A 25,126-nucleotide genomic window follows, 5' to 3' on the forward strand; every position below is an offset into this window, starting at 1 on the left:
AAAATTCTAAAAGTCTTCTCCTCTGAAACCTCTTGATCCAGGCTCCCATCTTAGCACCGCTCTCTTCCATATTCCTCCTGGTGTGGCCCTTTAAGCCCTGTTCCAACATTCCACTGCCTCCTCATCCAAAGTCCCCAAACCCACTTTCCTCTCAACAAAAGCATAGCTAGGCTGATCACAGAAATACCCAGTTCCCTGATACCAACTTCTGCCTTAGTTAGGGTTTTAGTGCTGTGAAGAGACGGCTTATGGCAACTCTTGTAAAGGAAAACGTCTCGTTGTGGCTGCCTGACAGTTTCAGAGGTTTAGTCAATTATCATAGCAGGAAACATGGCAGCATGTAGGCAGACATGGTGCTAGCGGAGGAGATGAGAGTTCTACATCTTGATCTGCAGGCAACAGAGGACCGTGCACTGGGCACGGCTTGAGCCCATGTGAGACCTCAAAGTCTGCCTCCACAGGGACATACTTCCTCTCACAAGGCCATATACCTATTCCAAGAAGGCCATACCTCCTAATAGTCCCACTCCCTATGAGCCTATGGAAGATATTTTTCTTTTCAACTACCATAGACAGTTAGGAATGGACATCAGATTGCCATGGAGTGGGCACCAAAAGTGAAAGGAAAACTGTCAATCAAGCCAAGCTGAAAAGAACGTACATCCAAGAGAGTCCATCATGGCCAGTGAAGGCTGTGCTGGGGTACATTTTCCTCGTCTCCATAGAACTGAGCAGGGATGCTGGACATACAACATTCTTGGGGAATACTCAGCATGGGTAGTAAGGGAAAACTCATTAATTGGCTGCTGTTGGATGAAGTGAGTGATCCATCCAGAAAATGCTACAAGTGGATTTGGGGTTCTATGGCACATTCTGAGTCATTATCTGAATCACAGAACCACTGAAAGGGAATTTATCTTCCGGAATCAGTGAGGACATACCCAGATACCAAACCTGTAGCACAAAGGATGGTTATTACTCTGAGGGGAAACAGGGATGGGGATAGGGCTACAAAGACAACATCAGCAGCAGCAGAAAAGCAACAAGAAAGAAAGAGAACAAGAGAAGGAAGAGCAAGAAAGATGTTTCTGCAGGAAAGGGTTTTTAAGGGGAAAGGGAGGAGTCTGTGCTAGGGGGAGTTGGTAAACCCTAATTGCACATATTAGCCATATAATGAATTTTCATTGTTGGACCTCGGTGTTTTGTCTCAGGAATGAGTCAGTGGACAAATAAAGGGATTGACCTTGAGGTCTAGCTTTAGGAATATAACAGTTTTTAGCAAGGGAGAGGAAAGGGGTAAAAGGGCAGGACCTGTGTGCAATGTTTGCCATGCTCGGGCATGTTAAACCCCTTTAAAAAAACACAGGCACAGCCTAAATTCTGATGTTTAGCTGATGAATGCCCTTCAAGAAATGGCTTACCTACTATGACACTCAGTTCTTTATTCAAAAGGAACTAGAATAAGTTTGCCACCCTCAAAAGGCTATAAAGATAATTTTTATAACTAAAATTATTACTTCATATGAGATTATCTCTCCATCTAAACTTTAAAATTCTTCTATTTTATAGGTAGCAAATGTACATCACAAAAAAGTGAGGAAGTAAGAAAAGCAGGAAAAAAAGAGATTTAATCAGCCTTTTCTTCAGAATTCAAAAGATTCCACAGTTTGTATTTTCTATAATTTTATAATTTATTTCTAAATGTTTAATGTTATATAATGTCAACAATACATCTACAACAAAATAATTCCACATTGCAATAATTGTTATGACATTTTCTATTAGGTTTACACAAAAATGTTGAATTAAGAATGTGTTTGTTTATTGTTTGGAAAAGCTTACCCCAATAGCTTTCAATGCTTTCCTTTCATCCCACAGACATTCTTGGAAACCAAAATCTCTGAGGCAGGAGTATAGCTTGGAGGCAGAACACTTGTTTAGAATCTGTGAGACCTAGCAGGAACCAGAAGGCAGGGTTATAAAATAAAGCAAGCTGAGTCCTGCATTAAGCTTTCCTATTGGGTTTGCTCCGCGGTAACTTAAAGCCTAGACTTAAGATGATCCCTTGTCCAAACTTTGCCTTCACCATGCTGCTCCTATATGCAGATGGGCAGAAGCAGACTAAACACATGATGGCTTTCATTGAACAAGAAGCCAATGAGAAAGCAGAAGAAATAGATGAAAGGCAGAAGAAGAGTTAAACATTGAGAAAGGTTGTCATGTGCAAACCCAAAGACTTAAAATTCTGGAATATTATGAGAAGAAAGAAAAGCAGATAGAGCAGCATAAGAAAATTCAAATGCCCATTCTGATCAGTCAAGCAAGGCTTAAAGTCCTCAGAGCAAAAGATGACCTCATCACTGATCTGCTCAATGAGGCAAAGCAGAGACTCAGCAAGGTGGTAAAAGATACAACCAGGCACCAAGTACGACTGGATGGGCTGGTCCTCCAGGGCTTGTACCAGCTGTTGGAGCTTCGAATGACTGTGCATTGCAGAAAACAAGATTTCCTTTTGGTGAAGGCCACAGTACAAAAAGCAATTCCTATGTATATAATTCCCACCAAAAAAAGGTGTTGGTGTCCAAATTGACCAGGAGGCTTATCTGCCTGAGGAGAAAGCTGGTAGAGTTTAAATCTATAATGGAGATCACAAGATAAAGGTTTCCAACACTCTGGAAAGCCAGCCAAATGTCATAACCCAACATATAATGCCAGACCTCTGGGGAGTCTTGTTTGGTGCAAATGCCAATAGGAAATTTTTGGACTGAACCTGGGAGGTGATGTTCTTCTGAGGCTGTTCTCTTGAAGAAGCAGATGTCTGTGTGGCTTCCTCTCTCTGTTCTAGTACTAATAATCAGTGGATACCCTCTGTAGGTAATGCCCTTGGCCCAAAATCAACAGAAGGGTCACTTGGTGTGGGCAGGAACCGAGCCCCAGTTCATTTGATACAACAGCTGTGTACTAGTTCTGAAGCAGGATGTGAGGGGTCAGATGGTGCTGTGAGGCCCTGACAAAGGACCCATTCTTTTCCTGCTCCAAGACTGGTCTAGAATGAGTTGTATATGCTGTCCATTGCTTTCACTCAGCCTTCCTATTCCCAGAAATTTCCTTTTCTGCTTATCCTACCTATACTTCCTGTCAGGCTACTGACCAATCAGCATTTTATTAAACCAGTGTATAAAAGCATTATACCACAGAAGTTACTGTTTGGGTCTAGTTTTCTTTATCTGCAAATGTGAATTAAAATCTAAGCTATAAATATTCTTTATTTATTAAAACAAAAGATTTATGTGGAAAAATAGTGTGTTTATTTTAACATTAGCAAGCCTTAATTTGAGACACATAAACTTTTTTGAAAGATTGCATTTGAAGATTTTCCTTTAGATCAGAAAATTTTCCCTGTACTAACAACAATGTTTATTGTTGCAGTATGTAGGAATGCCAGATATAATACAAATACCTATCCACAGTCCTCCTGTGATCAACATTGTTATGAAGTTAAAGTTGTTGAAGTAATTATAGAATTCAAATGTTGCCTATTTTTTGTTTTTGTATGTGAAAAGAGTTTGAATTATGTCAATGATCTTCTGCCTACTTGAAGCATGACTTTACAGATAAAATATGAAGAACTTGGGAAGTCAAAGGGGAGAAAACAGTATTAAAAACTGCCCTACTGATTCTGATTCAGAGCAAGGATGCATCTGGCAATGGTTTCATTGTTTTCTGGCCATGTTACTGTCAGCAGCTTTTACAGAAATCAGTGTTTGTCCTTACCTTTAGGATTCATATATCAAGTCAATTTATCTTTGAATATAAAGTTGAAAATAACTAAGAAGGAATATTGAACTCATCACATTCAGCCCTAGATGTATTGTGATTAGCAATTCAATTTCTTTATCAGAGTGAATCTAGTTCAATTCTCAGATCAATGTTAATTAACAGACCCAAACACTTCTTGATTGTTCTGCAGGTTGAGCTGTTGAAAGGATGGGCTGTGACACTCTGCCATAATAAGACTTGCAAAATATGCTGTCAGGCATCCCCAAAGTTGTGGACAACTATTTACAAGAGTAGCTAAAATAGGGGTTCCTAGATTCCTCATACACTGTTCACTGAATGTGTCCCTCGGTTTGCCACTCATCTCCCACCACAGTGAGGTGGGGATTATAAGGGATAAATGAATTTACTTAACTATCATTTGGTGAGTTTCTTAGCTTTAGAAAACATAATTGCAACTAATTTATTTGCTCTTCATGGTCACACGATTCATAAAATAAAGGTAATTATCATAGCAATTGTGCTTCCAATCTTTAAATGGAAAAATTGATTTTATAATGGTAAATGAAACTAAATATAGAATACAGTAGCCCCTTATTCAATGAGCAATTAATGAGAGGTCCTACATATCTCAGTCTCAGGCATTTGGACACTTGGTCCCCAATTGATAGTAATTTGACAGGAGTAGCCTTGCTGAAAAAATTCAACATTGGGCTTTCCAGAGTGCAAAGACTCACACTATTTCTAGTTTGTTCAATCTTCTTTGTGCTTGTGGTCCAAGATATGCACTCCTGTATGCTGTGAAAACTCTACATGTATTCTGCTGGTTCCGATGCTTAGCCATCAAGGGACCTAACCCCCAGGAACTATAGTCTAAACAAACTCTTTCTTATGTAAGTTGCCTTGATTATGATGTTTTGTCACATTAAAAAAAATCTAGTACAATGCCTAAATAATAAATACCTTCACAAAAATATTCACATGATAAAAAACAAGAATAAAATGACTCACATTTCTTGCCTTAATACATATATTTTCCTCACTTTTTCTGCTGCCAGGTTCAGTGTAACTGGATTTATGTTGAGGTCTGTGATCTACTTGGTCTTGAGTTTCATTTAGGGTGATAGATATGGATCTATTTGTATTCTTTTATATGCTGACATCCAGTTATGCTAGCGCCAGTTGTGGAAGATGCTTTCTTTTTTCCATTCAATAATTTTCACTTCTTTATCAAATTCGGGTATCCATAGGTATGTGGATTTACATCTGGGTCATCAATTTAATTCCATTGATCCACCTGTTTGTTTTTATGCCAGTAACATGCTGGTTTTTTTTTTTTTTTAATTTCTTAAGTTACAATAGCTCTGAAGTAGAGCTTCAGATCAGGAATGGTGATACCTCTGGAAGCATTTTATTATACAGGGTTGTTTTAGATTTCCTGAGTTTTTTGTTTAGAGATAAAGTTGAGATTTGTTCTTTTGAGGTCTGTAAAGAGCTGTGTTGGAATTTTGATAAGGATTGCATTGAATCTATAGACTTCTTTTGGTAAGGTGCCCATTTTACTATGTTTATTTATTGATTCATGAGTCTTAGAGATCTTTCCATCTTCTCATATCTTCTCCAATTTCTTTCTTCAAAAACTTGAAGATTTTGTCATACAGATCTTCCACTTGCTTTGTTAGAATTATCCCCAAGATATTTGATATTGTTTGTTTGTAGTTATTGTGAAGGGTATTGTTTCCCTGATTTCTGAGCACTTTTATCATTTGTGTATAACAGGACTACTGATTTTTTTTAGTTAATCTTATATCCAGCAAGTTCACTAAAGGTGCTTATTAACTGTAGGAGTTTCCCAGTAGAAGTTTTAAGGTTACTTATGTATGCTATCTTGTTATTTGAAAACAATGATATTTTGGCATCTTCTTTTCCAATTTGTATCTGTTTGGTCTTCTTTTATTGTCTTATTGCTCTAGCTGGAATTTCAAGTACTACATTGAATAGATATGTAAAGATCAGACAGCTTTGTCTTGTTCCTGATTTTAGTGTAATTGTTTTGAGATTCTCTCATGTGAAATATTCCTTTCCACTGTGTGAATGCATGTCACTGTGATTGGTTTAATAAAGAAGCTGACTGGTCAATAGCTGAACAAGATAAGGTCAGCCAGATAGACAAAATGAGAATTCTGGAAGAAAGAAGGATGGAGACAATGGAGTAACAAGCAGATGTAGAGAGAAGCAAGATGAGCATGCCATGCTGAGAAAAGGTACCAAATCACATGGCAAAGTATAGATCAGAAATATGGATTAATTTAAATATGAGAGTTAGCTACTAACAAGCCTGAGCTATTGGCTGAGCATTTGTAATTAGTATTAAGTTTCCATGTTGGTTATGTGGGAACTTGTGATTGGAAAAGAAACATCTGCCAACATTCTCCATTTAATTTCATGTTTGCTCTCTGCTTGCTGTATATTGCTTTTGTAATATTTAGGTATGTTCCTTGTAATCCCTGTTCTCTCCAAGACTTTTATCATGAAGGGGTGTTGGATTTTCTCAAAGGCTTTTTCAGCATCTAATGAGATGATCATGTGGTTTTTTTTCTTTCAGTTTGTTTATATGGTAGATTACCTCAACAGATTGAACCATCACTGCATCTCTGGATTGAGTCCTACTTGATCATGGTGGACGATCTTGTATTTGGTTTGCTAGTATTTTATTGAATATTTTTGCATCAATGTTCATGAATGAAATTGGTCTGCAATTGTCTTTCTCTGTTGACTCTTTGTGTGATTTGGGTATCAGGGTGACTGTGGCCTCATTAAAAGAATTTGACAATGTTTTTTTCTGTTCCTATTTTGTGGGATAATTTGAGTAACACTCCTTTATTGCTGTGACATTGAAAACTTGGACAGACACTTTTGAAATCAATATGGCAGTTTCTCATAAAATTGGTAACCAATCTATCTCAAGTGCATACTCTTGTGCATACACTCAAAAGGTGTTCAATCACACCACAAGGTCACTTGTTCAACTATGTTCATAGCAGCTTTATTTGTAGTAGCCAGAACCTGGAAACAACATGTATGTCCCTCAACTGAAGAATGGATAAATAAAATGTGATATATTTACACAGTGGACTATTATTCAGCTGTTAGAAAAAAAATGACAACATGAAATTGAATGCAAATGGATGGAGACAAGAAAAAAAATCACCCCAAGTGAATTAACTCAAACTCAGAAATACAAATATGGTGCGTACTTATTCATAAGTGGATATTAGCTATAAACTACAGCATAACCATTCTACAATCCACAGACTCAGAGAGGCTATGTAGCAAGGAGCAAGGGGGAATACATAGATCTCTTTGGGAAGAGGAAAAAGAAGAGCTATCCTGGGTGAACTGGGGATATGTGGAGATGTGAATTTGATGGACCAGATTGGAGAGTGGGTAGACTGGGGGCGGGGGAGTACTGAAAGAGATGAATGGAAAAGGGGTGACATTTCAGGGCCAGGTAGAAACCTGATACAGGAGAAACTCCCACAAGTCTTTAAGAATGACCCCATCTAAGACTCCAAGCAAAAGCGGCTATGTAGCTTGAACTGGCCCTCTCTTGTGATCAGATTGATGATTACCCCAATTGTCATTAGAGAACCTTCATTGAATAACTGATGGAAACAGATGCAGAGATTCACAGCCAAATATTAAACTGTGTTTGGGAAATCCTGATGAACACAGGGAGGAAGGATTATAGAAACGAGAGGGATCAAGAACATCACAAGAAAACCTATGGAAACAGCTGAACTGGCTCAAAGAACTCACAGACTGAATCAACAACCAGGGATCCTATGGAGGACTGACCTAATCACTCCACAAACATGTAACAGTTGTGTAGCTTGGTCTACTTGTGAGACTCCTAACAATGAGACCAGGAGATATGCCTATTGCTTTGGATGGCTCTTGGGAACTTATTCCTCATACTGGATTGCCTTGCCAAACTTTAATAAAAGAAGAGCTCAGTCTTACTACAACTTGATATGCCATGCTTTGCTGATACTCAAGGTTATTTTGTCCTTTTCTGAACAAAAATTGAGGAGGAATGGATAGAGTGGGGGTTGGATGGGGGAGGGAATGGGTGGAGAGAAAGGAGCAGAAATTGAGGTTAGGATGCAAAATTAATTAATTAATTAAATTAAAAAATAAGCACACTTTTTCTAAATACTTCATTTTTAAACAATTATGAAAAATACATGCAATATTTTTGTGCAATTTAACTACAGTGCATCTTTCCTTCAAGTGGTTTAGTTTGCATAATATAGTAAGTCCTGGTGATTACATTATCGCTGATTAAGCGAGGGCCACCATATTCTACTAATACTGCTGTCAGAGTGACCTTCTCGGGAACAGTAGGTAGGTGGCTGTCTTTGCAGTTTTACCATTTGTGGCAAGCTTTCTGCATGTGCTGATATTTAAGATGCATTACTGTGCACCTGTGTGATGTCCTGCACGGGAGTGTGAAATGAATGTACTCTGAGAAAGAAGAAAATTAATGCAAGTGGGAATAAAAAATCATTACTTGAAAAAATATTGAAAATTAGAAATAAAAAGAGCAGCAGAGTGTCAAATATCTGAGTTTTTAAAAATATGTTGTATGGGTTAAAGGGAAAATGGATCAGAAGGATCTTTGAGCGAATACAAGTTTAACACACACACACACATCCATCTTTAAAAAATTAAAGTGAAATATTATCTATAAATGTACTGGAAGAAGTACTTTATAATGCAAAAAATGTAATGCATTCCAAAACTGTCATAAATAGTAATCAATAGAAGTTTAATATTTAAGTATGAGTAATTAATCTCCAGAATAATCAGTGTAATATTAAAAATAGACATGCTTCCAAAGTGAGGACTAACGAATATATGTAGCACTAAAAAGGGTCTAAAGAATACCCCAAATTATAAGAAATAATAAATGGAAAAATAAATATAACAGAAAATACTCATAAGAAATACAATGAAGCCGGGTGGTGGTGGCACATGCCTTTAATCCCAGCACTTGGGAGGCAAAGCCAGGCAGATCTCTGTGAGTTCAAGGCCAGCGTGGTCTACAGAGCGAGATCCTGGACAGGCACCAAAAGTACAGAGAAACCCTGTCTCAAAAAAAAACATATATATATATATATATATATATATATATATATACACATTAACAATGTGCAGTCTATTTGCATTTGTCAAATTTAGAGAAAATACTCCATTATGTATTCTATCTTAGTCTAAAATTTTATACCTAAACCATTTCTTGTCATAACTTACATTATCATCCTAAAGATATCTACTTTTTAGACCTTAAAATGTCTTTTAAGATAACCAACTTCATTTCTTATGTTTCCTAACCTAGTAAACTTCACATCTCTTACATAAGTTTCTTTTCTGAATTTGGTAACAAAGAAAACTGTAAAACTTCAACTCCCTTGTCTTTAAATTCTGTCAGAGACCCAGGAAGGACAAAATATTGTTTGAGTAATCAGGAAGTACAGAGAAATCAACTTCCAAAATTATAGAAATGACAGAGATATCAGGCTGGCTGGAGAATCACCCCAAGGTTCCTCTGTAATACTGTGGCATCCACACTCAGCCTACAGGCCTAGAATATCTGACAGACTTTTCTGTGAAGTAAGATTTTGAAGAACTGCCCTACCTTGTTTTACAAAGTTCAGCAGTTGACTTCCTTTGTGTCCTGCTTGTCCAGTTTGTACAATATACTGTCAGCAGTTGAGGCAAAAGTAGTTTCTTGTCCAAATGGCCTTTTTTGCCATAACAAAAGCAAACTCTATCTGTAGGTTCTTTGATGCCAATCATCCTTTTTTGAAGTAAATTGGTGCTGCCAGAATCAGATGTGTCTCACATACGAAAACCCTTATGTTATTAAAACATCTTAAATGCCATATTCTGTAGGTCTTTGAAGTATTCAAAGACCACCTATCTATCTATCTATCTATCTATCTATCTATCTATCTATCTATCTATCTATCTATCATATATCTCTGTATGACTTTGAAACATACTGAACATGGCTAAAAGTTTGATTGTTATAGATGACTAACTACTAGCCTGTGTTTCTTAATTTTTATAAGTGCTTTATAATAATAGCTTTCAAGGACTAGAATTTAAATTACATTTTAAAGTGACCTGCATAGGTACAATACCTTAAACAAGAAGCATATACAAAGTATGTTGTTATAAAAATTACCTCAATTTTGTATCAATATGCAGAAGTCATTACCAATGTAGAACATTTATTTGAGACTAGTGGTTGTTCAATAGTAGGCTCAACAATCTACAATTTTATTCTATCATTTCTGTACTATATATCCCCCCTTTTCACTTCAGAAAGAGGCCCTTGAATCCTTGAATTTAATTTCCTTTGTTTAGCTTTTTTCCTGACCATGACTAATTACCACTTGCAAACAAACCCCAGAATGATGACAAACATCCATAGCCCATGGAATGACCCAAACCACCCACTACACCAACTCTTTGGAATGTAGGCATCATTTTCTCTAGACTGCTTCCTGTTGTCTGGGTGTGCTATCATTTTTAGGGGACCATGAGGATATTGGGATAATGGTCAAATCCTGAGAGGACTGGTTGTATCATTTGTTGTCCAGTCTCTGTTTAATGGGAGAGTTAAAGTGCAAGGTTTATCTTTAGTCTTGGCTGGAGTAGTCTGTGAGGCTGGACAATCTCAGCCAACAGCATTGAAGCTGATCTGGATGCAGAACTCTAAGTAAATTGCAACACAGGCACTATGAGATTCTGGATCACTTGGGCCTCCCATTTTCATTGGTGTCAGGTCCCTTTGCTATGTAGACACAAAATTTTTCAAAGGTTACATACGTATCTGCATGAACACAAGTATGGTACATGTGGTGTGCACAAGTCAGTTAAAGATGATTTTTGTTCTATGTTTGAGCAGATAAAAGCCATTTGTCAACTTTATAAGTCCATTTGGTCTGAACAAAAATTTTAATATAAATCTCTATCCATGCTATATGAAAGGATAGCATGTTGTATTAAGTCATGAGGACTCTGTAGCCAATAAGATTTATCATGTCTCATCTCATCCCCAAGCTAGGTGCCTTTTTAACATATTCTAAAAAAGAAATTACTAATGTTCTTAGTAAGCCTAAACTATTTAATAGTGCCTTAATTTTGGGCATTACTATACCCATTACTACTATGAGGACTGTTGCTGCACCTACAGCTGCCTTAATATAACAGGTTTATACTACAAAACATGGTAATCAGCCTTCAACAAATGTGTCCCTGGCACTTTATCACTCAAAAAAAATTGATAAAAACCTAGAGGATAGGGTAAATGCTTTGGAAGAAGCATTCTCATTAATAGGTAATCAAATTCAAAACAATAATGTTAGATTGATAGTTTCCTATTATTCACTATTTATATGGATTTGTGTCACTCCTCTTCCATACAACGCCTCTAAGGTAACCTAGGCACAGGTTAGGTCCTACCTCCATGGCCTATGGAACAATTCTAAACTAGCTATAAGCATGCAGTCTTTGCATTAACCAATTACAGCCATTAGTTCATCTCTAGTGGAGTCAGTCCACCTTGGCTTCTAAGGTTACAAGCCAGTTTTTACAATTTCTTGCCTTTTTTTTGGGTCTCTAGACAGAGCTTTTGGTGTACTATCATTGATTTGGGAGTAATCCTGAGAGTTGCACTTATTTTGATTTTTGCCTTTCCAGTCATCTTACAGGGACTGAGAAATGCCCTTTGCCACACAACAAGATCTACAGACTTAAAAAGCAAAAAAATTAAAAAGCAAAAAAAAAAAAAAAAAAAAGTGGGACATGGCATAACCATATCTGATGGGAATGGCAAATTTTTGTTCAGACCAAATGGACTTATAAAGTTGACAAATGGCTTTTATCTGCTCAAACATAGAACAAAAATCATCTTTAACTGACTTGTGCACACCACATGTACCATACTTGTGTTCATGCAGATATGTATGTAACCTTTGAAAAATTTTGTGTCTACATAGGACATAAGGACAGCACAACTGTTTGTCAAAGATCCAGCAAAGCTGAGCCACCTGATGACTACCATGTCATCTTTGGTTTTCATCTCCACCTGTTGCATTCTTGGGGGATTTTTAATATTTGTACACTTTGGGCATATTGGATTGATGAAAAATTCGTTATGAATCATTTACATCTTCTCCCAGGAGTACTGCTTCTAAGCCTCCTCAGGAAAGTCTTGAATGAGGAATTACCCCTCCTGCTTTTAGGGAGATATCCTTATCTACTTGAAGGTCTTGTTATGCTTTGGAGGTTGTGACACATAATGAAGCCAGAAGTCTCTTTAAGAGGCTATGAAACACTCTTGAAACATCTGTTCCCATACTTACTTAGGGACAAGATATTCAAGACAAAGTAATCTTTAAAAGGTCAACAAGATTCAGTGGACTCTCTAGAGGAGTTTGCCACAGATCAGTTTGCTCTTTCCCACTATATACTCGGACAATTATATGCCACATACAGCAACAAAGTTAGATTAGCTAAAGTTGCCATGGCTCTATACAGAGACTTATATTGATGAGGAAAGAATGGAGTGGAAAGATGATACAACAATAAGATGTCAGGACTTCCCTTTCTTAGAAAAGTTAGCTCATGCAGAGGCACTATGGTGTGTCATTTGATCAAGGAACAAAAGAATATCAGGATTAAACATATAAAATTCTATAAAAATATACAATATAAACATTTTATTGTGCCAAAATTTAAATAATAACTGCAGTAGCTTTGGTTTGAGAACATTTCTTGGGCACTCTGACCATTAAGAGTTAATAATTCACTGATTGGGACATGACAATATGCCCTAGCTAGCTTGATGATTTTGTTTTGGTCTAGCATCCTTGAAGCAACCAGAGGTACCAGCCTGAATGCAGGTTGTCATATGCCTTTAGATACTTAAAAATTGGGTTATGGGGTTAATTAGAAAAATGGTTATAAAAGAAAATTTTATCAGTGTTGTCAAAACTTAAGAGAAAATGATTGGAAATAATAAATCTGTTCTGTTATAGTTTACCAAAGATGATTAAAAGATGAGCAAAAGGGCCGGGCGGTGGTGGCGCACGCCTTTAATCCCAGCACTCAGGAGGCAGAGCCAGGCAGATCTCTGTGAGTTCGAGGCCAGCCTGGGCTACCAAGTGAGTTCCAGGAAAAGGCGCAAAGCTACACAGAGAAACCCTGTCTCGAAAAACCAAAAAAAAAAAAAAAAAAGCAAAAGGAAATGAAACACATGTCCAAAACCAAAAATGATATGATCTATGGAATAACATGAATCTATCTATGCTTACTAAATTCTCTATAAGAAAAGAAGCACTATGGCTGCTAGTCAGGCTACAATATTCTCACCATCACCATGGTAACAAGAAAAACTGCAACTATAACTATCTAATCTTCAACTCCATCAGAGACCTGAGAAGGATATAATATTACCCAAATAATCAGGAAGTACAGAGCAAACAATTTCTAAAACTATAGAAATGACAGAAACATTTGCCTTCCTGGACAGTCACCCAGGTTCCTCTGCAATGTTGGAGCATTGTACTCCCTGTATAGTGGATCTTTGTTTTGGGCAACCTGTGACGATATTTTATTTGTGCTGAAATGTGGTGATATTTTATTTGTGTTTTAATAAATAAAGCTTGCCTAGAGATCAGAGGAATAGGAACAGTCATTATAAGTAAACAAAGAAGTCAGGCAATGGTAGCACATGCTTTTAATCCTATCACTAGGGCAGGCAGAAATCTATCTGGATCTCTGTGAGTTCAAGGCCACACTGGAAACAGCCAGGTGTGGTGGCACACACCTTAAATTCCAACACTAGCTAGCCACGGGGGTCCGGAGGTCTGTACAGGCAGAATTGGCAGAGCTGGGCAGGAAGAGGAAGTATGTAGCTGGACAGAGAGAACAAATCAGATACAGAACAGCAAGGCATATAGGCGTGGTTAGACAGGAAGTAACTCCTTGCATTTGGAAGCTGCTGAGTTGGTGAGATAAGGTTAGCTGTGGTTTTTCCTAATACCTTGATCTCTCTCAAACTTTCAACCCTATCTCTGACTCCATGTTTTTTATTTAATAAGACCATTTAGAAATTCATCTATAGCTACCAACTCACAAAATATGACATAGAAACTTATAAACTTATTATTAATTTTAAAAGTTCAGCCTACAGATTAGGCTTGTCCCACTAGCCCTTATAACTTAAATTAACCCAATTCTATTCATCTACATGTTGCCAAATGACTCGTGGCTTTTACCTCTCCTCCTACATGTCTGTTCTTCTTTGTCTGCTGGCAACTCCTCATTACTTCTTTCCAGAACTCTCTTTGTCCAGAAGTCCTTCATATATCTTTTGCCTAACTATTGAGCATTTAGCCTTTTATTAAACCAACCACAATGGTACATCTTCCCACCATGTAAAGGAATATCTTACAACACCCCAATGAGCCATGCTTAGTTGATTCTGTGGGCCATGTTCTCCTGGTCTCCTCAAACCCCCCTACAATTCTTCCTCCTTTTTTTTGTGTGCAGTGGTTGCCCCACTGAAACTAATCTTTGTCTGCGGATATGTGTCTCTGCTTCTGTCAGTTGCTGGATGACATGTCTCTGATGACAATTAAGCTAGGAACAACTCTATGAGTATAACAGAATCCCATTAGGAATCATTTCATTAATTTATTTTTGCCAGTAATACTTTGTTCTATCCTGTGTTTCTGCACTGTCCAACCCCTGGTTCCTGACAAAACAGGTAATGTCCGACATGGGTTCCCTCTCTCACTCTTGTGGCTTGAGCCTCAAGTTGGATAAGTCATTGATTGGCCAGTCCCAGAAGCTCTGTGCCACTGTTACCCCAGCACATGTTGCAGGCAGGATAAATTGTAGGTTGATTTTTTTTTTTCTGGACTGATGTCACAATCCCACCACTGTATGCCTTAGTTGATTACAGAAGGTGGCCTGATCAGGCTCCATATCTGCCATTACTAGTCTCCACTAAGTTCAGACTAGTATATTTCAGGGAATTTTCATTGCATTAGGTTTCAACATCACCCTGAAATGCCCCCCAATATCAGTCGTCTCTTCCAGTACTCTCTCTCCCCACCTGATCCCCCCTGTTCCCATTATAATCCAACCCCAATTCACCTGTAAAACCTATTTTATTTCCCCTTACCCAGGAGATCCATGCATCTCATTTTGAGGCCCCTCCTCTTGTTGCCCTCTCTCAGTCTGTGGAATGTAAAATGATTGTTCTTTACTTAATAGCTAATATCTACTTACAAGTGTATACATACCATGTTTGTCTTTCTGAGTTTGCTAATGCAGACCACTAAGATTCATTAAGTTTTTTTTCCCTAGTTTCATCCACTTGTCTGAAAATTTTATGATGTCATTGTTTTTAACATTTGAACAATACTCCACTGTGTAACTGTACCACATTATATTTATTCCTTCTTTGTTTGAGGGATATCTAGGTTGATTCCAGTATTTGAGTATTCTGAAAATAACTGCTATGAACAGAGTTGAGCAAGTGTCCTTGTGGTAGGATGTCTTTGGGTATATGCCTAAGAATGGTATGGCTGGATCCTGAAGTACATTGATTTTCAATTTTCTGAGGAAATACCATATAGATTTCTACAGTGGCTTTCCAAGTTTTTACTCCCACCAGCAATGGAGGAGTGTCCCCCTTTCTCCACATATTTTCAAGCATAAGCTGTCATTTGTGTTTCTGATCTTAGCCATTCTGACAGGTGTAAGAAGTAGTTTTGATTTGTATTTCCCTGATGGCTAAGGATGTTGAACATATAAGTGTTTCTTAGTCACTTGAGATTCCTCTGTAGAGAATTCTCTGCTTAGATGTGTACCCCATTTTTTATTGGATTATTTGATTTGTTAATATTTAGTTTCTGGTGTTCTTTTTTTTTTCTTTTTGGTTTTTTGAGACAGGGTTTCTCTGTGTAATTTTGGTTCCTGTCTCGAATCTCACTCTGTAGACCAGGCTGGCCTTGAACTCACAGAGATCTGCCTGGCTCTGCCTCCTGAGTGCTGGGATTAAAGGTGTGTGCCACCTCTGCCCGGCTTTGAGTTCTTTATATATTTTGGATATCAGCCTTTTGTCAGATGTAGAGTTGGTGAAAATATTTTCCCATCCTTTAGGCTGCTGTTTTGTCCTATTGACAACGTCCTTTGTCTTACAGAAAAATTTTAATTTCATGAGTCCCATTTATTAATTATTGATCTTAGTGCCTGGAGCTTTTGGTGTTCTGTTTAGGAAATTCTCTCCTGTGTTAATGCATTCAAGGCTATACCCCACTTTCCTTTCTATTAGGTTAAGTTTATCTGGTGTTCTGTTGAGGTGTTTAATCCACTTGGACTTGAGTTTTGTGTAGTGTGATAGACATGGAATAATTTGAATTTTTCTACATGCTAGCATTCTTTTTAACCATACAAGTTGTCAAAGGTGTTGTCTTTTTTCCATTGTTTATTTCTGGTTTCTTTATCAAATATCAGTTTCTCATAGGTGTGCAGATTTACATCTGGGGCTTCAATTTAATTCCATTGATCAACATGTCTGTTTTTATGTCAATACTAGGTGTGTTTGATTGCTATTGCTCTGTAGTGTGGGTTGAAATCAGGGATGTAATATCTCCAGAAGGTTTTTCATTATGCAGATTAATTTTAGCTGTCCTGTTTTCATTTGGATGTTTTCTACATGAATTTGATTATTGTCTTTTCAAGAGGAAAATGATTTTAATTTTGAATTAAGCTTTAGTCATTATAAATTCAGAAACTTCACGTGTTATCAAATGTAATATTACATTCCCCCCCACACACACACACAAACACACTCATGTTAAGTTACATGGGGTCATCATCCAAAGTTTAGGAAGCTGAGATAAATGTTACTGATTTCACGGTCCACTAGTATGTTCCTGCCTGTTATAGAGTAAGCTCACACAGTTTTACTGACATCTAATGCTTAAAGAAACAAAGTCACCAGGAGAATGTTCTGAGAGCAGGAAGAGATACTATCAGTCTTTCACATGGGGCTCAGCATCAATTTCAAGCCTTTCATATAGTTCTTGAATAATTAAAATTCAGAGAAAACAACTTCAGGAGACAAGATGAAGGAGAAGGGGTTGTCGGAGGAGGAAGAGGAAGGGGAATAGAAGGAGGAGGAAGGCAAAGACAAGAACAACAATAACAGGAAGCAAGTGCTGAGTCCTGGAAAGTGCTACTTGAGGTGGTCCAGAATGGTATCTCTTTATTCCCAACAGCTTAAAACTTAACTTTTTGAATGACTCTGACATCCTTTCTGAGGGAACTTTGAATTTGGAGGGTCTTCAAGTTACTAGATTGGTCTTTAGGTATTGGACATATGTTTTTGAAAAATTCATGTTGAAGAGACCACCAATGAGTATTAAATTCTACATTTATGAGCATCACAATGTCTCCATGAAGAACTTATTTGTACTATTACTCTGTATGTGTACAGAACACTTGCTGATACAGAGGCAAAAGATATATTTTTAGAGGTAAATAAAAACTCAAAGCACAGTAAAAGAGAAAGTGATTATCCACTTCTCCATGAACTTCCCCTTGTAATTCACGAATCACTTTTTTCATGAATCAATCAATATATATCATTAGAGTCTGAGTAGTCATAACAAAGACAGAAGGACATTCAAAATTAAGAAAGGAAAGATTATCCATGAGTTTGTCAACTGATAATTTTATAATCCTTGTTTGAATTTGTTACTTTAGTATTTCAAAGCCTGGGAAAATAAAATGCTAATATCACATTTACAAATTAATGTTAATTATTTAGTTGTTATATTTATAACACACCACAGAAAGCTAATATAAAATTAAATGCAATGACTTCTTGAAATTAAATTTCCTCCGAGATAATGTATTTAGTTATTAACCAATTGTATTAATTTTTAAAAACTGAAAACCAAGGAAAGTAAATTGATTTACTTGTAAGTATGCACATATTTGCTTTAATATGAAACTTAACAAGGTGTATATATTCTCACACATGTACTTCAATGAATTAAAAGAATAGAATTTGTGTTAATATTATTTGCCAAATAAGAATACATTGATTTATTTCACAACTTGTAATTTGAATGAAAAATTTTTAAATCCTTTGGATGATTACCTTAATTTAAAAGTAAGAAATCATCTTAATCTAGAATTTTTCTTTATTTTTAATAGCCACTTTAAATTATCTATTTAAAATGAGTGTATGCATTGAAATATATTTAGTTTAATGTCCCTTCATTGGGACATACAAGAATCAACCACCAGATGGTGGTAGCAGATTAACTAATATTAACAGCCCGCTCGCAAGCCAGGGCATGAACATGTTTAAAAAAGTTTTGCTTAGTTCTGATCTTTCCTTCAAGTACAAACATTAAGAAATGGTCTTAGTCACATAAAGTTTGGCAGGCATGAGGCGGGGAGTGGTCCTGGGAATAGATGAAGAAGTAAAAAACAGTATCAAAAGCACTGTATGAAAATCTGAAAAAACTAATAAAAACATTTTAAAAAATCAGAAATGTTCTGTGCAGTGTTTTATCTATTTTGTTTCTAAAGGTAGGACTGAAGCTATTGAGATATAAAAGTTACTAAGGGTATAAACACTGTCTCACTCTGAATTTCATGTTATCTCTCTCTCACCCCATCTTATACAGGATAAAATCAGAACTTCTTCCTAGGCATTCTTTTTTTTCCTTTTTTGTTTGTCTGAAAAAGTTCATTGATGCACACAGTGATTAAATGATATATATATATATAGGTATATATAAATAACTATATATATGGATATACATAAATAAAATTAAAGGATATATATGTATAAATGGATATCATTTAATAATTCATATATATGTATATTTATACATGTATGTACCAATTTATATTTTAATTCAAATTTATAAGTGAGGAGCCCAGTTAATACAAATTATCTAATTTCTAGTTTCTAATAAAAATGCTGAAACAATGCATATTAAAATAAAATAGTACTTTTAAATATTTATGCTTAATAAGCAAGCTTAATGAGGACATTGCAAAAATTCCATTACTATGATTATTTAATAGACAAAAGAAGGGTCTTGAAGTTAGTTTCTGTCCTATATGCAGAATAAAGACCCTGAAATGTGTTTGTCTTTGGCAATGTTCATGCTCATGTCTTTCTTTCCTGCCTTTTTCCATCAATACATTCTGAACCTTTCAAGACAACACAAGGAATGAGTCTCATCCTTTGGTTGCTAAAGTAATGCCCCATGATCATTTCAATATTTAAATTAGTTAACTAAAATATAAACTATTGACCTTTGAACTCGAGTGCATTTGCTAAATTATCACATGATTAAAAGCACAATAGCTCCCATGCATTTTTTATATTTTCAGAAAGATCCAACGAACTATTGTCTGCCTTTCTGACATCTATTTGCTTAATGTTGAGTGGTCTATGCTCCACTTCAACTGAGGAAACATGTCCAGTTTCTCAAAGCTCTTATTACTAAATTTTGATTTTCTACAAAAAAAATCCCATTATCACCAATTATCAGTTATTATTACAGCAATGGAATTTAACATCGTTGCTTTTTCTTTTCTTTTTCTGTTTCTTTCTTTTCTTTTTTTCTTTTTTTTTTTTAAATTTTTCGAGACAGGGTTTCTACTTGTAGTTTTGGTGCCTGTCCTGGATCTTGCTCTATAGTTGGTTGGACTCAAACTCACAGAGATCTTCCTGCCTCTGCCTCATGAGTGCTGGGATTAAAGATGTGCACCTCCACTGCCCAGCTGCTTTTTCTTAATAGTGTAAAAATACTATAAAGCAAGAAAAATTGTGCCCCTATATTTTCATGTCTAAAGACACAATATAATCAATTGCTTCAAAATTATATTTTAGATCTTGTTGCACAGTTTCTGATATGAATAAAGGAGTAGAAAATTCCTACATCCTCAACTATTTTTTAGACTATGAGAAAACAGAAATGAATTCTGATTTTTTTGGGGGGTGGATTTTTTTTTTAAACAAAAGTGGAGAAGATAGAAAAATCTAGTAAAAGGTGAAAAAGGTTCACTGAAGATAGAGTTAAAAAAAAATGGTAGCACTCCAAAAGAAAGACTCTGGTGATTCAGATAAAGGATTTGTAATTATTGATCAAAAGAGGATTAACTCCCTTATTTATATGCCCTTGCAGAAGGTATTGTAGCTCTACAAAGAAGCATGGAGAGGCTGACCATTGCTTGCCTTGGATGTAGCTCTGAACTCCTTTGATGACCTACATCCCAACTATTTGAAACAATAAGGGCTTGTCTACAAGTATATGCTGGACAAAAATAGTTCACCCTATTAATAAATGTAAAGATCCTCATTTTGTCCCTTTTTTTGCTCAAAGAACCAAATAAACACACACGGACTCAAATGAAGATACGATGATAGATGTCTTGAGGGCTGGCCAAATGCTTCTGATGGAGGCTATGTTGTTCCCGGCTCTGGTGCAGCAGAAGTGGTAATGGGAGAAGCTCTGATTGAGCCCAGTGTGAACGGCAGGGCTCACGTGGAGTCCAGGCTTTTGCAGATGCCTGGATCATTAGTCCCAAGGTTCTGGCACATAACTTTGGTTTTGAGCTTATGGTAACAATAAAGTTCAAGCTGATCATTCAGAACCAGGTCCAGTTGTAAGTGTAGATTTGAACACAGGTGATCCAATGGTAGCAGCAGAAATGGGGATGTGGGATAACCATTGTGTAAGGAAGCCACTGCTTCATTCCTGTACTGTGATTGCCACCAACATTCTTCTGTCTGGTGAAAGCATAAGAGCTGGAATATTCTCCCTGAAAAGTTGAAGAAGTCTGCTTTACCTGAATCTGTAACACTAAACAATGATGCAGGAAAAAAATCTCCTTAAAGTCCAAGGCCCCAGTAATTTTTTGAATGGAATTGCTCTCCCTGTATGAAAAAAAGGATAAGTTATTTAGACCTATTCAAACTATAATCCTGTGAAATCTTGCAATTTTGGTTTGTACTGAGTGTGCACACATAAAGCAGTTCCTCTTTAACCCACTGAACAGGATGACTTCTCTGCAGTGATACAAATTACATACTAATGTAAAATGTTGCCTATCTTATTTATCAAATGTTCCTTCAAAAATTATAAAGCTTTAATAATTTCTCCTAAATAAGACACTGTGGTAGATGGCTGTAATCTGAACTTCAAAAATGAAGCCAGGAAGATCTGGAAGTTCTGAGCCATCTCAGATTATAGGAGACCCTGGCTTAAAAATATATTTATTTTGTAAAATAAAATATATACATATATATATATATGTATGTATATATATATATATATATATTTGTTTTTCTTACAGATTCATTTTAAATTAGGCAGCCAACTCTCTATTAAACATCTAAATTTATAGCTAATGTAAAATACAACTGGGTAATGTATAGTTTTCATAGTGACTCTATGATGAATGAATAGTGACTCTAATGAACAAATAGGAGTAAAGGTACTGCATCTTTCACACTTTTGAACTAACTGCTACAATGCTCCCCTAAGGAAAGTTATATCAGGTCTCACTTAGAGGCTGGGGCAGGAGGTTCACAAATCTGAACCCCAACCCCTTCAGAAAACTTAAAAACACTAGTGGCAGAAATAGGTACAAATTTAATGGCCATAAGAATGACAGCTGAAGAATAAGGACTCAAGTGAAACACAAGATGTTTAGACTATTGTCAAGACTTTATTTTGTCTTTTTTTTCCAGAGCTGAGGACTGAACCCAGGGCCTTGTGCTTGCTAGGCAAGCACTCTACCACTGAGCTAACTCCATGCATTTGGATAATATCTGTCATGAGCCATCTCATCTAAATATTCTCTCTTAATTTTCATTTTTTTATGTGTTTGATAATATATGCAGTCTTCACAAGTGGAGTGTTGGGGGGTGTCTCAGTATTCTACAGAGAGTGAAATAAAACATTGAAAACTGAAAAAAATGATTGATAGAAATCAAGGATTCAAAAGAGTGTCTCAATATGTCTAGGGGTCCTTGTACTCTTTGGAGAATGTTACTGGTGCCCATTCTCATTTCAAGTAAGGTCCATAATTACAACCAGTATATTTCTGAAAGATTGTGGCTTGATTCCTATGTATACAATTATAATGGACGATTTTATAGTCTATAGAATCTATAACAACCTCAAACTTTCTCTAAATATACCTGCATTTGGAATTTATTCTACCTATTGCTTTTATGGTTCAAATTTTACTTAAAAATTGCTGCAATCAATGGAAAACATAAAGCTAATTTTAAATCTATAGTATAGATGATGTATAGTAGCAAAAATAGTATATAGTATTATATGTACTAAATACCTAAATATCCTTTTATAAAAAGTGATGCCACATTGTGATGTAGAGTTTTATGTCAACTTGACACGAGCTAAAGTCATCTGAGATTAGTGAGTCTCAATTAAGAAAATGTCTCCGTACATTGCAGCTGTAGGGCATTTTCTTATTTAAGATTGATGGGGGGCCAAGCCCATTGTGGGTGAAATTAGGGCTAGTGTCCCTAGTTTCTGGAAGAAAGCAGGCTGAGAAAGCAATGATAGAGAAAGCCAACAAGCAGCATCCCTCCATGTCCTTTTCATCAGCTCCTTCCTCCGGATTCCAGCCCTGCTTGAGATGCTTTCCGGATTTCCTTTGATGATGAACAGTGCTGTGGAGGCATAAGCTGTATACACTCTGTCCTCCCATTCCTGGTTTCCTCAGGATGGTTCAGCAATGGTAACCCTACCTTGAACACACCTCATGAAAACAAGAGATTCCAATCATCTCTAAATGATATATTGTGTTTCTTACAACTTAGTTTAGTTCTGAAATTTACAAACTATTTCCTTTATGCATTCTGACCTAAACACACGGAGAACAGCTAGGTAGTTCTCCCCTGTCACTATGACGCCATCAATAATCACACCTTCAAGAGCTTTCTGTTTTTATTTTTGGAATCAGGGACATTTTTAAACTTTTGCAAACTATTTGCAATTTGTATAATGGTTATTTTCTCTCAAAACTTATTAATGCTTCTTTTCTAAACTTAGATGTTAAATCCTTTGGCTATTAAAAGTACTGTTTGTGTTAAATAATTCTAATTATATAATGTTTTGCAACATGACTACTAATTGAATTGTCACCTTCCCAATTCACACTGTAGTTTTCTAGCATTGAACCCAGCATATGACACACAAAAATGGTGAATAAGAAATTAAAGTACAAGGATTGTAATATCACAATAAAGGAGAGTAATACCATAAAATAAGAGTTAAACATTTGTGAAAATATAAATATTCAACAATTCATATTGAGTATATTGAACTGTTCATATTAGATATGTGGACTCTTGTTCCTGATTGCCTTATTATAGTATTATTGGCTAGAGTAAGCTCCTTAATTATTTCTTACTGATGAAAAGAGCTTATCATTGTATTATTCTAAAGGTTGTTTCCAGAGCTACACAATTTAATAAACGATGTTGAAGAATGTGATGCATACCTTCTCCATTCTTCTTACCCCCATATCTTTCCTTCAGATTTACCTTCCCCGAGGACTGCCTTTACATATTTCTCTGTCCTTGCAATGCTACTGACTCCCAGATCTAAACAGATTTTTAAAAAGCAAAGGAAGTAAAAATCCACGCAGCTTCCAGAAACACGTCAGGAGAAGTTAGTGAAAGTGCTTGTGACAGAAAGGAAGAAAAGTGTAAGAAATTCAATAAAGCTTAGCTTCCAAATTTACAAATAAATTTTGTGATTTACCTAATAGAATAATGGCTTCTTTACTTACACTTGCTAGCACTTGACTCTGAGTGTCATGGACTTCAGTACTATGGGACTTTGGGGCCAAATAACATTATGCAAGCACATAATTAATAAATTTCAAATCTAAACCTTACATTCAGCATTTCTTTTTAAGTCCTTGACTCCAGTTGCTTTCAGTATCAGAACACAAACCTCCTTATTCTAACCTAATACTTTCACATCAGTTAAATGTGAGACACAGAATGTCAAAGTTGGGGAAAATCAACTGTATTAATTTCTATATGCTTATATAACTTATAGCTGTTTACTCAAATTTCTAAACACATATAATCTATACCTGGGGAATGAGAAGTTCCCTCTCCTCTGCCATGCTCACCATTTGTAATTTGTTATAGTGCAGCTTCCAAAAGCAATGCCTATTACACACTTCTCAGTGCTCTGTCTTTTAACTAAATTTACACTTGGACTTTTGACCATTTGACCCTTTGCATCTAATTGACTTAAGTACCAATATAGAGAGGTCTCTATAAAAGAGGTTTAAGAGTTTAAGATCTGGAGGGTTATAAATAAGATGAGTGCTGCCCTCTGAGGGGCAGTAAGAAAAATCTTTTTAATTCTGTACATTTGGTGATCTTTGATCCTGTGCTTTCCAAGGAAGTACTAGAGAACAGAGGTCTGGCTTCCAACTTGCCATTAAAATGGACCTACTGAGTACATTAATATTTCATTAGCATGTGTTGCTACCTATTATAAGTGTATACCTTTCAGTGTGATGAAAATGATTTTTTCAAGTGACTTTTAGAGAGAGGTATATAGAATTGTTCTAATTTTTTTTTTCAAAATTGTTTCTATTTCCTTTTGGGCTTGATGGCAACACGTTAAGCTCTACCTTGAAAACAAGATATATTTGATACTTGAATGAAAACAATATTGCTGAGATAAAAATCCAAGTTCTAGAAGGAGATTGCCTTCTGGATGCAAAATATTAAAGGCTCTCTTTTCAAATATTAAAATTGAAGTAGGTTTCTAGTATCAAAAGTAAGGTCATTCTAGGATGCTCATTTTTCAAAAGGAGATGTACTAAAAATGATTTCTGACACTGTCAGCCTCCATTATCAAGTTTTAATCATTAAAACCAGTGTTCAGAATCTGCTTAGAATTTTTATAATAATGCATTTATGCTTGAAAGAAAATTAAAAGGATAATTATTTAATAAGATAGATACATTTTTTCAATAAAATGCATCATTGCAAATAACTTAAAGGAGGTGGGGCTTAACCCTGAAATTCTGGACAACTGGATGACAAGGTGGCTTATCTCTTGAAGGCCCTGGCCACCAAACCTAAAAACTGAGTTCGATCTCTGGGACCTATGGAGTAAAAGAAGATAACATCCTCCTATAAATAGTTTTCTGACACCCACAA

The 25,126-nt window shown here is 36.1% G+C and overlaps 2 pseudogenes; both read left to right on the forward strand.

The window, feature by feature from the left end:
• Positions 1-2,087: 2,087 nt before the first annotated feature.
• LOC114698467 lies at positions 2,088-2,768 on the forward strand (annotated as a pseudogene).
• Positions 2,769-14,635: 11,867 nt separating this feature from the next.
• LOC114698462 lies at positions 14,636-20,733 on the forward strand (annotated as a pseudogene).
• The last annotated feature ends 4,393 nt before the right edge of the window (positions 20,734-25,126 follow it).

The sequence above is a fragment of the Peromyscus leucopus genome, chromosome 9 (genome assembly GCF_004664715.2).
Source record: "Peromyscus leucopus breed LL Stock chromosome 9, UCI_PerLeu_2.1, whole genome shotgun sequence".
Classification (NCBI taxonomy): domain Eukaryota; kingdom Metazoa; phylum Chordata; class Mammalia; order Rodentia; family Cricetidae; genus Peromyscus; species Peromyscus leucopus.